The sequence below is a fragment of the Typopeltis vanoorti genome, chromosome 23 (assembly GCF_054136105.1).
Source record: "Typopeltis vanoorti isolate ZY-2024b chromosome 23, IOZ_Tvanoo_1.0, whole genome shotgun sequence".
NCBI lineage: Eukaryota > Metazoa > Arthropoda > Arachnida > Uropygi > Thelyphonidae > Typopeltis > Typopeltis vanoorti.
This window is the reverse complement of record NC_143571.1, coordinates 6,121,269-6,133,932: the sequence shown is the minus strand read 5'-3', so window position 1 is coordinate 6,133,932 and position 12,664 is coordinate 6,121,269. Positions and strand designations below refer to the sequence as shown.

General features: G+C 34.6%; 1 protein-coding gene across 1 annotated transcript in view; it reads right to left on the bottom strand.

The window, feature by feature from the left end:
* Positions 1-12,002, bottom strand: part of Med (Smad/Smad4 homolog Medea) — a 278,163-nt gene extending 266,161 nt beyond the window's left edge. The window contains exons 1-2 of the mRNA XM_090413229.1: positions 11,924-12,002; positions 1,061-1,112 (exon numbers count right to left, since the gene is read on the bottom strand). The gene's annotated coding sequence lies outside the window, so the exon portion shown is untranslated. The remainder of the gene's footprint in view (positions 1-1,060; positions 1,113-11,923) is intronic.
* Positions 12,003-12,664: the final 662 nt, after the last annotated feature.

Below are 12,664 nucleotides of genomic sequence, written 5' to 3'. Positions count from 1 at the left end.
GAGTGCATTTTTGTTTAGCTAGTTTTACACAGTGTTTAGCTTTCTTACATTTGTCTCTGTACTCTCTAAGAACACAAGCTGAATTATTTGCCAGGAACTTTTGATATGCTTTCTTCTTTTCCTTCACTGCCTCTTTAACTTCCTGTGTCCACCATGGAGTTTTGATTTTTCTATCCTTGCAGACAACCTCACCACATAACTCTCTGGCTGAATCAATCAGTATTTTCTTCAGGGCTTACCACTGAGTCTCCAAGGTTTGGTTCCTGTTCTCAAACTCTTTCATTTTTTCTTGAATAATATTTGTGTATTTTAGTGTACAGTTCACATCTGAGAAATGCTCAACTTTTATTTGCTTTAAAACTTTCTTGTATGTTCTTCTTTTCAATATGAAATTCAATTTATTTCAATTATTCAATTATTAAATTCAATTATTATTTAAAACGTTACAATTCTACATAGTTTTTTTTTATTGTTAATGTTGCATTAATAATGTTTTATAGCATATTTAAGAATATTATATTTTCATATGCTATTCCCCCCCCCCCCCACACACATACAAACCCTTTAGGTAACATGCAAATTTTTGGCAGGATGGTTGCAAACTTATAGTATGTTCTTAGCACATGTAAGCTGATGGGTGAAATAATAAAAAAAAACTGTCCTTAAAGTCAAACATGGCATTTTGAGCCACTTTAGCCATGCTGAACAAATAGAGTGGATATCTCAAAGGGTAATTAAAGTCATTTACCATCTAAAGATGCAGATATCAATTCCATGCAAGATCTGAGCTTAGTATCTCTACACTAGAGAGCAAAGATAAATAAGCTAGTCGACCAGGCTAAATGACTAGATTATCCTGATCTTCTTCACTAGATTATCAAAACCTGATAATCTAGTGAATAATCTAGTTCCAAATCCAAATTGTTAATTTGGATTTGGGACTTTGTACTTGTATTAGCAATGAAAGACACTACATCACATTTTAATTATATGATTTATTTTACCAGAGTTAGTGAAAAGTAAATCTCAAGGTATTCTGCAGGTGTTATTTTAAACTTACCTTTTAAATAAAACCACATTTTCAATTTAGTTTTTACAATTCTCACCAGCATCTGCAACAATGATAAAAACAACATATTGAAATTCAGAGTGATAATTTTAATTGCAAGGTTTTATTGCATGAAACTGATTACTCTAACAAAAAGGATTCACTTTCTTCCCAACGGTACAGTATTAAAGCAGAGAACACACACACACACACACAAGATGATCTTGAAATAAATGTTGCAGAAGTATATTTTACTTTTTTGAGACTACTTTTAATCATTTTCTCCATAAGTGAATATATATTATTAGCATTCTAATATTAGTTTAGATGGGATAGCAATACTATGCAAATAGCTCAGTAATAATAACTTTCATCAAATTCCTTTATACTAATAAAAAAAAAAAAAATCACAGTTTAAATTGTTTTACATAAGACTGTCACCATTACTTGCTTAAAATATTAAAAACGTTCACAAAATACAATCAAAACAAACTTAGGTTTGTTCTTTTAGAGATACTTCTGCCATAACGTTTCTGATGCTAGTTTCTTGCCTATCATCTAGCCAAGACTCTAGCATCAACACTCAAGGAGTGGGTAGGTCATTCCCCCTCCTATATTAAAAACACACAACACTTTGTAAACAAAATCAAAGACATCACACTGAAAAAAACTGATTTATTAGTCAGCTTTGTACTTGTATATTTGTGAAGAGGGCAGACGTCTCTGCCCTCTTCACAAATGTCCCAATCAATGACAATTCTTCTGTTAGAGGACAAATTCCCTCCTGATATCATAGTGCTCTTTGCACACGTACTATGTTCTGGCTATTTTGTGTAGCAAAATACTTTCTACCTACAAAAAGAAGGCACAGCTATCGGGCTCACCATTATTCCCTGCACCCCCAATTGTTAACTTTTATATGGAAGCTTTTGAGCAACGTGCTCTAGATTCCTCTCCTTTAAAGCCCAAAGTTGGAGGAGGAACCCTGGTGCGTTTCCTCTCAAGACGACAAGTTTCCTCTCCTTTAAAGCCCAAAGTCCTTAGATACGTTGACTATGTTTTCACTATCTGGTCCCATGGCCACCTTTCTCCCTAAGAGTTAATTTTAAATAGAACCACAGGTAATCCAGGATCCTAAATCTAATATAACAATGGTCATGTTAAATTAGGATATCATTTTCACTGTAACAAAATTATCTATATTAAAGAATGTTGTCTTAAATAGAATATAGCTTTGATGCAGTTAATTTATTTTGTTTTATTTCATTTATTTATTGTAATTTTATTTTATTTTCACTAGAGGTCAGGCTAGTAGAATAATCGTTGATCAAATCATTGTCTCTTCAGCATACTATGTGAGAGTGTAATTTAGCTTGTCTCTGTATATATATATATATATATATATATATATATATATATATATATGTGTGTGTGTGTGTATACTCCAGATGATGATCTTAATATGAAGGTCGAAACGTCAGGAAATTAAATAATTATTTCTAACACAGTTGTCTCCATAATTTGTCTGAAATAATGATCACTTACTTTGCACTTACCAAACTAATTTGCCTAAACATTTCTTGCTCATCAACAGTTATATTCTTTGGTCTATTGCAACATCCCACTAAATATCTTGTTGTATAAACAGCTATCTTGTACCATATACTCTCAAAACCATTAATGAATCTCCACTGTGATTCTCCAACACTGAGAGGGCACAATTCATCTCTTATCATGAGTAATATTCCAACATTATGTTTTTCTTCAATATCCTGCCAAAATATGCTATACCCCTTGATTTCTATCCCTGTTAGAGCATCCTTCTCAGTTAACTAAGTTTCACCGATACCAATAACCTTTGGAGAGGCGAAGTCAATGCCACAAACTCATCCCCTTTATTTCTAATACTCCTAGCATTTTATACAGAAAAACCAGTGCATTGCCAATATTTTTATAACTGTTATTACACCCCTTATACTTTATCTGGCTCTGTAATATAGTGTACACCCTCTCATTTTTCAGCCACTATATGAAGCCATCCCTGCTACATTCCATCTGTGAAATTCTAGTTACTTGCCCCCCCCATACACTCACTTGCTCATAAAACAGTATCTCCAAATGACTGAGCCCCTCTGCATTCAAACATAATCTATCTCTCTGATATTTTATTATCTATGACTATTTTACTTGTTATTGGGTTTTCTCCTTTGAATGCCATTATTTTTTCCTTCTTCGGATATGGTCATATTATATTGTTTTGAGATATAATTTAATGATAAATCACCATTAAATGTATTTCATTTAATGATGATTTATCATTAAATGAAAAATTATATTTGATCATCTGCAAATAATAGCATATCTATCTTCATTTCTGGGATTATTTATATACCAAATAGATTATATAACCCATAAAACCTAATTTTGGAAATTTCTTAGGAGAGATTGCTACTTCAATCACTCCCAAACCTGATACATTCACCTATACAGTGGCAAGCCAAAACATTGCTAGGATCAGCTTGACTCTGAATAAGTTCAGTTGGTAACTCAATCACCAAAATCCCTAAAGCCTCCATAGCTCAGTCAGTATAGGTGAAGCCCTTTGGTCGGAAAGACCTAGGTTCAATTCTCGTCAATGACATGAGAAACCTTTATCTGGTGTCTTTTGACTAAAGGCAAGTTAGCCAGTCTCATACAAAGGTAGTGATTTTTTTCTCTTGGAGACTCAGGTTTTTCATCCCTCAGAAAAAGCAAACCAGCCAGGAGAACACACACACACAACTGACAGACAAAAATACATTATAACCAACAGTTTTGTGTTGGTTTCATAAGATGGTGCCATACATCCCATATGGGACTCACGGCCACTGTATCATTATATGCTAATAATAATAATAATGAAAAAATACCTAGGAAGTTATTTCAATATGTAGCCAGCAAAAGAAAGAATGATCACAGAAGGATGATACTGATTCGTGAAAATGGCAAAAGGATAACCACTACAAAGGATATAGTTGAGTTGAATCAGTTCATAAAGGTATTTCATTCTTATGAATGTGACTTCATGCAGAGTCTGAGTGTAGTGGAAAGTCAGGAGGGACTGATTGAGTGAGCAGGAGGTATATGAGGAAATGATAAGGCCGTGGGACTTGATATATCACTGCATGTCTTGCAGTGATATATCAAGTGAACGTGCTAGAGAGTTGACATCTGACTTGACATAGTTCTTTAATATGAGTCTTAAAGTGGAGTGAAGGAAGGCAAGACTGTATTGCTTCATAAGGGATGTGACATGACTCAAGCTTCAAATGGTAGGACAATCTGTGTGTCAGGTGTTGTGAGTAAACTGTTGGAGAGGTCAGTAAGGGCAAAGAGTCAGAACTTGGTTGACAACAGTAACAATCTCTTTGATGATAACATGTGTTTGCAAAAGGAAGATCGCATGTTTTAGCAATTGGTTTACTTATTACAATAAGGTGACAGGTGCACTGGACTAGGGAGATGCATACACAGTGATATGCTTTGATTTTGCAAAGGCTTTTGATAGACTGCCACACACGTTGATAGTTAAACTTTAACAAATGGTATTGGATATTTTTTTAATTCATGTTGGAGGTTTAATGGAATATTATCAGCACTGAGAAAGGATTAAAACAAATTTTAATGCTTCCAATATTTCGTCTCAGTCACAGAGACATTTTTCAGGGATTACAAAAAACTTTTTGTAACAACACACAAAAATACAATGCAACAGTGAGTGAAACTAAAGTCCTATCTAGGTGGTGTGCCCTCTATGGGTGTCTGTAGGTGGCCTAGGATGTAAAGAGAGGTCTCTGATAATTAATGTTTCCCAAATTTTGGGCAGTTTTATGCAACCGTATTTTTTTTAAATTAGGTTGATTCCTGAGTGCAGATGCAGATTCAAAGAACAGTCTTTCTTTTCTGAATTTACTATGGTGGAGCATGGTGGTTTTTTTTCAGGAGATCCTGTGGGTTGTATCCAAAACATGGTCTGCAAGGCCAGATTGACCATAATCGTGATTGCAGATGTATGACTTGTGTTGTTCTAATCGGATCGTTGCAGATCTGCCTGAAGTAGACCAGTTTACAAGAACAAGGTACTCTATATATTCCAGGCACTGAGAGAGGCGGGAGCTGATCTGTGGTGGAATGGATAAGGGTATAGTTCGCCCACTGATGGGATGAGTTTCTTTATTATTACAGGTCGGAAAATTTAACTTTTCTTTTATGAACATTGTAGTTTTTAAAGTGTAACTATTTTGCTTGTATAACAGTTGGAAAAATGTACGTAGAGTATTAACAAAATTAAAAATGGTATAGCATAAAACAAAAATTTAACAAGTTTATTTTTAAGAAAGTTTTCTATAAAATAAAAATAATTATACAGAAAAACAGAAATTTTTTCAAATGAACTTAGATATTCCAAACTTACAGTTGAGAGAACTGAGACACTTTAATGTCCTAAACCGATTAATTATTTATGACTTGTTGTGACTCTTAACAAACCCATGCAAAAAAAAGTTGGAAAAAAATACCATTATCAAATCCTTTTAATCTTCAGAGTCATCTGAAGATTAAAAGAATTGGTGTCCGAATCGCCATCACTTTCACTTAAACTGATCACCAAAGATTTGCACATAATTCTTCGATAATTCCGTCTCTGTTCCAATACATATTTTCCAATGAGGTGACACGAGAGCAATATTTTCCCCAGTTTTGAAATGTAATACTTTCAATCGCCTGTTCTGAAAGCTTAAAAAGTTTGGACATGTCAATATTCCCAGTTACGTTGCGATGGCGGATGAAACTTTTCACTTCTGCCCAAACATACTCAATAGCATTAATATCGCAATGATATGGTGGTAGCCTCAAAGCTAGAAATCCATGCGCTTTGAGCATCGTGTCGAATTTAAATAGTTTAGTTGTGGGCGAGTTTCTTTTGACCAAATTAAGCAATTCAATTTTTTGCATATCTGGGGAATGAGAAATGTTATTTGCAGAGAGCCAATCCATAAGAACTTGCTTCTTATTAGACCAATTTGGAACTTTATTTAATTGAAAGTGATATGAAGCGTTATCAATTATAACAACAGCATTTTTAGGAAGGTTTGGAATCAGTTTTTCTTCTGCCCACTTTTCAAAGATCATAGAATTCATTTGCCCATGGTAATCTCCAGTAGTTGAATTGGCTTTGTATAGTAAGTTTGAATTTGGTAAAAACCCATTTCGCAACCAGCACACAAAATTATTATACGGCGCGAGGCATTTCCGGTTTGTAACACTCCACATTCTTCTTTAGACTGCCAACATTTTCCATAAGTTAAATTACTATCTATCCAAGTTTCATCTAGATACACAATCGGTTTTTTCTCCTCACTGAAACGTCTTATTGCTCTCAAATACTGCGTTCTAGATAACACAATGTCACTTCGCTCCATGATAAGTTTCCTTTTATTCTGGGACTTTTTAAAACAAAATCTGATTTCATGAAGTATTACCCTTAAAGTTTCTTTTTTCCAAGGAAAATTAATTTTTTCTTTAAGCACAGGAATCAATTTCGGAACAGTTGGCACTCTTTTCTTGACCACGTAAAATTCGTGAATAGTTCTTCTTATAACGTCTACATCAAAATCATTCAAAGCTATTGATGGTTTTCTTTCTCTGGTGCTTTTTTTTAGGAGATTCAAATTTTGGCTTACCTTCACCTTTTGATTCCCTACGAATTCTTTTAACAGTCGACCCCGATACGCCTGCAATTGCACTTGCGTGTTTTATGACTTGAGAAAGGGGAACAAGGAGACGGCCTTCTGACGATTCTTTTTTGCAGAATGTCAGCACATTATTCAATATTCTTTTGCAAGAGCTACTGAAACATTTAACAACAGAACTTATTGACTGTACTGGATCCATCATGCAAATTAATAATAAAAAAATAATGCAAAAAAGTGACAAAAAAATCAGGCTAGTACAGCGACAGACAAGAAAACACGTGATTTCGCATGTTAGCGACCAATTCGTACATCCTTCATTTCTTTCTCCCCTTCAGCATGAATTGACTATTCTTGGCAAAATGCCGAGGAGAGATCTACAAACGGTGGGCGAACTATAGCAAATTTACGGTGGGGCTTAAAAGCTGTATGGAGGTTGTACTTTTTTAACAATCTGGCTATTTTTTCTGATGTGCCATAGATGTAAGGTATGGTGATGGCATTTCTGAAGTCCTTCTGAAGAGATGATCGGGGAATGGGGAAGGACTTGATTATTTTTTTAATTCTGCAATCATTGCAGCCATTGGAAAGGAAGGTGTTATGTATGTGTTTGAATTCGGTTGAAAGGGCAGTTTCACTGGAACAAAGATTGTGGGCTCTATTGGTTAGCGTTTTAATAATGCCATATTGCTGAGAGTGGTGGTGGTGGTGGGAGAGTTTGTGAATGTATCTATCTGCCTGTATGAGTAGGTTTTCTATATACAGAGAAAGAAAGGTTACCATTAGGAAGGCATGTTACTAAGGTGTCTAAGGAAGGGTAAACTATTGTTATTTTCCTTTTCCATTGTAAACTGGATTCTTGGATGTAGACTATTGAGGTGACTGAGGAAGGAGTCTAATGTGTCTAGGCCATGAGGTCAAATAGAGAACACATCATCTACATATCTTAGCCAGATAGAAGGTTTTAGAGGGGAAGAGTCTATGGCTTGTGTTTCAAAATTTTCCATGTAAAAATTGGCAAGAGGAGGGAACCCATGGCAGTTTCCTCTATCTGTTTGTAGATTGTTCTTCCAAGAAAAATAACCAGAATTGATGGCAAAGGGGAAAAACTCTAAGATATCAGAAGGAAAAATTTTTTAAGAGTGTTAAGGTGTCAATTAGGGGAATATTGGTAAACAATGAGATGATGTCAAAGCTGACCAATATGTCTATATTATTTAAAGTAAGAGTTTCAATTAAGTTTTTAAAATGGGTAGAGTTTTTTTACATAAGATGTGGTAAGTCTAGTGAGGGGGGGGGAGGGTCTGTCCTTCCTTTGTTTCTAATTGATCATACAGATCTTGATATGCCATGGCCTTTGCCTGTGCCACAACTCTCTTGGCTTCTTGCTTTCTCTTTCTGTCCTTTTCCACTCTTGACTCATCCCACTTCTGCTTTGCCTTCCTCTTAGCTGTCACTGCCACTTGTACATTATTATTCCACCACCAACCCTCCTTCTGCTCTCTAATCTTTCCAGATGTTTCACCAAGCACCTCGATTGCACAGCTCAGGATTACTTTTGAATTATGTTTCCACCAATCTTGTACACTTTCCAGTCCATCCGAAATCCTCTCTAACACCCTCTCCCTAAAACGATTCCTCACACTCTCTTCTTTTAAGCGAAACCACTTAATTGTCTTCATCCCATGGCTTCCAGTTCTTATCTTCGATCTTATTTTAAAGTCTGCGCACAGCAGTCGGTGTTGCTGTGCCACTTGATCTGTTGGAATTACTTTACAATTTGTCACAACCTTAAGATGTTTTCTTCTAGTCAAAATGTAGTCAATTTGTGAACTGTTGTTACCACTCCTAAATGTTATCAAATGTTCTTCCCTCTTGTAGAAAAACGAGTTCACAATTGCCAGATCAAACGCTACTTTGCCCTTCATTCTGCCACACACCACAATTCCTACACCATTCTTCCCTCGTTATTCGCTCCAGAGTAGAACAATTTATATCCATCTCCAACTAATGCTGAGGCATTACATGCTTCAGCATTAGTTGTTTCAAGGGTGAAGTGCTATCCACTCACAGTCTGATTGGGTAACTGGAGAGTACTTCCACTCTCTAATTATATTCAAATTCCACTGTGAGCATGGAGGATTGTGAATGATTTAGATAGTAGGTGAATTTCCTCACATATTGCGAGATTGCCACCATGTTTATCAAAGGTCTAAAGTGGCTTGAAAAAGTTCCGAGTTTGGTCCCTTTAGAGCAGGGATTTTAGATTAGTAACATAGGGGGATTAAAGGTTACACAATGTACTGTGGTTTAAAATCTTTTGTGGGCAGGATTCATACATATATTTAAAAAATCTATAGTTAACCAAGTCTATTCCACAGTTTTGCTAATTATTATACAATGAACTCATTTCTTTTTTGACAAACCTACAAATACACAAAACTTATCTAGTTCTGCAAGTATTCAGTGGTGAGTTTGGCATGTCCAATGTGCAACAAAACTTAATTCTGTCATATTGTTTACAAACGTTAACTCTTTTCTTCAACTCTTATTTTAAGAGCCCATATATATGAATTTATATGAAATATACAAATTTAGTTGTGTTTTTTTTTGTCTTGCTGAAGGCTTTTGCTTTGGATGGCCACATCTATAAAAATCACAAATCTGCTATTCAGCTAAATGCTTCTGACATTCTCTCACATTTGGAAGCCTGAAACAGTTTGAAAAGCATGCCTGATATCTCAAGCAGGAGTCCCAGATTATCAAATTCTTATCCACCCACTGCACTATGGATTTACAAAACTTTTATTGGGTGATTCTTGTGTAGAGGCTTAAGTGCTGTGAGGACATTTTATTGGGTGAGATTTTCTTAAAAATAAACAAATTAGGCAGTTAATGATCTATCCTTTATAATATGCTTTACTCTGTCAGTGTAAAAGAGTAAAGCCCCTTATATGCTTTACTCTTTCACACTGATATTTACCTTCTGCTGAATTTTTTTTTTCTACAGATGGTCACTGGGCATATGAATGATCATCAGTAATCCTTAAACTCTTCTCATCTGTTAGGATGAGAGGAATTTAAAGGAGTTCAGAGGAGTTAGTCACTGCATACTTCCCAAACTAATTTATCTTCCTTTTCATTCACTGCCTCCAACTTTAAAACAAATTTTTCTTCTTATGTATTTCCTAAAGAGCACAATCACTTGAAATCTACTGTTAATTCCTTTGACCATCACATATTAGTACAGTAGGTTGAATAACCTCTCGTGTTCCATATAAAAAAAAAATAATAATAAATAAATACATAAAATAAAATAAAATGTCTAAGTGAATATGCATAAAAGATACATTTAAAATGTAGAATGCTCCAACATAAAAAAAAAAGAAGTTAAATGATTATTTTCCCTATTCATCAATATCAATAACAATCTCCAGGAGGAATTATAATTTCCTCAATTAGGAATTAAAATATCAAATCATATACATGAATACTGAAACATTTTTCGTTTATATAATAGGAATAATCATATATGTTCTCCTCATAATACTTAAAATACACTATCAGAATATTAAAATATTTATAACATAAAGCGCTAATGAATATTATGTTTTAAAATATCTTTTTAGATGCACAAATAATTTATGCAAGACTCTCACTCCTTTTTTTTTTTTTACGTTTAAAATGAAGTTTTAACATAGATATTGATTAATATCTGCATTCATTCATTCATTCCAGTAATCTAAATGCACCGATCAGAGCATTAACAACTGGGACAGGAAGACGATAAAAAAAAGTACTGATCCAACTCTTCTATGCAGAGTTTTGGTCATTTGGATTCTGTGGCGATGCGGATAATTAGAATGATGGATCCAGAAACAAATCCTAAAAGCAATATCAAAGTACACAATACTGCTGTACAGGAAAATAAATAAATTATTTATTTACAGGACTCAGTAGAAAGAAAGAAAGAAAAAAAAATCCTAGACTGTTTAAATGAAGCACTTGATGAACGGTTTTTTTTTTTTTTTTTCGTTGTTGTTGTTTGTTTCTTGGAAATGTAGGATTGTTAATCCGTTAACAAAGTACATTTCAGCTGTTATTCAAATTAATATACTTACAAGCTAAAAAAAAAGAAAAAAGTAAAAACTGCTTACAAAACGCGGTGACGATTATTTGTATGGCACCTCAAATATTTAGTTAGAACAGGTTTTCATGAAAATACATATAAATGATGTATACAGTGTGTAATCACACAATTTAAAGTCAGTAAATAATGCAACTTTACCCTATTAAACATATTTGAATTTCACGCTTTTGCACTAAATGAAGGATTCCTACACAAATGAACAATGACTGGTTTGATCAGAAAATTTCTTCTCTTCTAAAAAACTATCTGATAATATAATAACTTTTTTCATTGATATGCATAATCAGCTGTTGATAATATATTCATAATCTGTAAAGGACTGTGACTGGGAGGGGGGGGGAGCTTCCTATTTTCATGAAAATACATATAAATGATGTATACAGTGTGTAATAACACAATTTAAAGTCAGTAAATAATGCAATTTTACCCTGCTAAACATATTTGAAATTCACGCTTTTGCACTAAATGAGGGATTCCTATACAAATGGAACATGACTGATTTGATCAGAAAATTTCTTCTCTTCTAAAAAACTATCTGATAATATAATAACTTTTTTCACTGATATGCATAATCAGCTGTTGATAATATATTCATAATCTGTAAAGGACTGTGATTGGGGGGAAAAAGCTTCCTATTCTTTGTTTCTTACTGAGGGCAATGCCAGCTTCCTAGACATTTCCTATTCAATTTTAAAAAAGAAAAAAAAAAGATTCTGGTGATGACAACCACTCTGTTACTCCACTCTGCTCGTAATTTGACGCTCACCCCCCCCCCCCCACATACACACATCAAAAAAAAAAAAAAAAAAATACCGCGCGGGAGCGCACACACGCACACTACTGGAGGGGGGGAAAGAAAAAGAAAAGGAAAAAGTAACGCTGAGCATGTGCTCAACAATGGATGTATACGTTATAGGAAGCAAATAACAAGAATAAAGAAACACTAAATATAATAAACCACCTGAATAAATATCACTGTGAATAAATGTTTCGCACCTAATTATTTGATAGGCCATCTACATATTGCAAACTTAAAGCAATTCCGACACTACTACCTCTTATACAAGCACATGACACAGAACCTAGATTGCATTTTCATAAACAAACACATACACGCACACTACACAACGCGGAATCGACGACTAGGCTTAACAACAACATCAGTTAAAAAAATACATAATAGCTGCGCATGTCTGCTTAGCGCCGCCTCAATTAGAATACAGTTCATTTATTTTCCATCTTTAACTGGTCCATTTTTTTTAAACCTCTTTCAGCTCAGACGGTACTCTCAAGCACTTTTCAACCAGAAACTCGAATGTTATCGCTTTCTCAAGAGACTGACTTGTGAAAAGAAGCGATTCACCAGAAAGAGATAATCATCACTTTCCAGCAAGTTGTATAGCTTATCAATTACAGACAGAGCTGAGAAGGATAGATTAATTTGCGTAACTCTGGTAGTCGAGTTTGCACAGCGCAGCGTTAGGCCACCCTAAAAATTACCTAGGTCTGGTCGCCAACTTGAGGAATGTTTCTCTGAACCGTTCTTTGACCGTTAGCGAATTAGTCTATATCTGCACGGACAAACGGGTTTCTGTCCCGTAAACTGTAGAAAATCGATCGTAGAACTGACGTTATTTCAGATAGTAACATATCCTATTAGAGTTAGATACAAAGGGATGGAAGCACTTGTTTGCCAGTCTCTTCCTCGGTTGCCGCTTATAATTAGTGATAGTCATG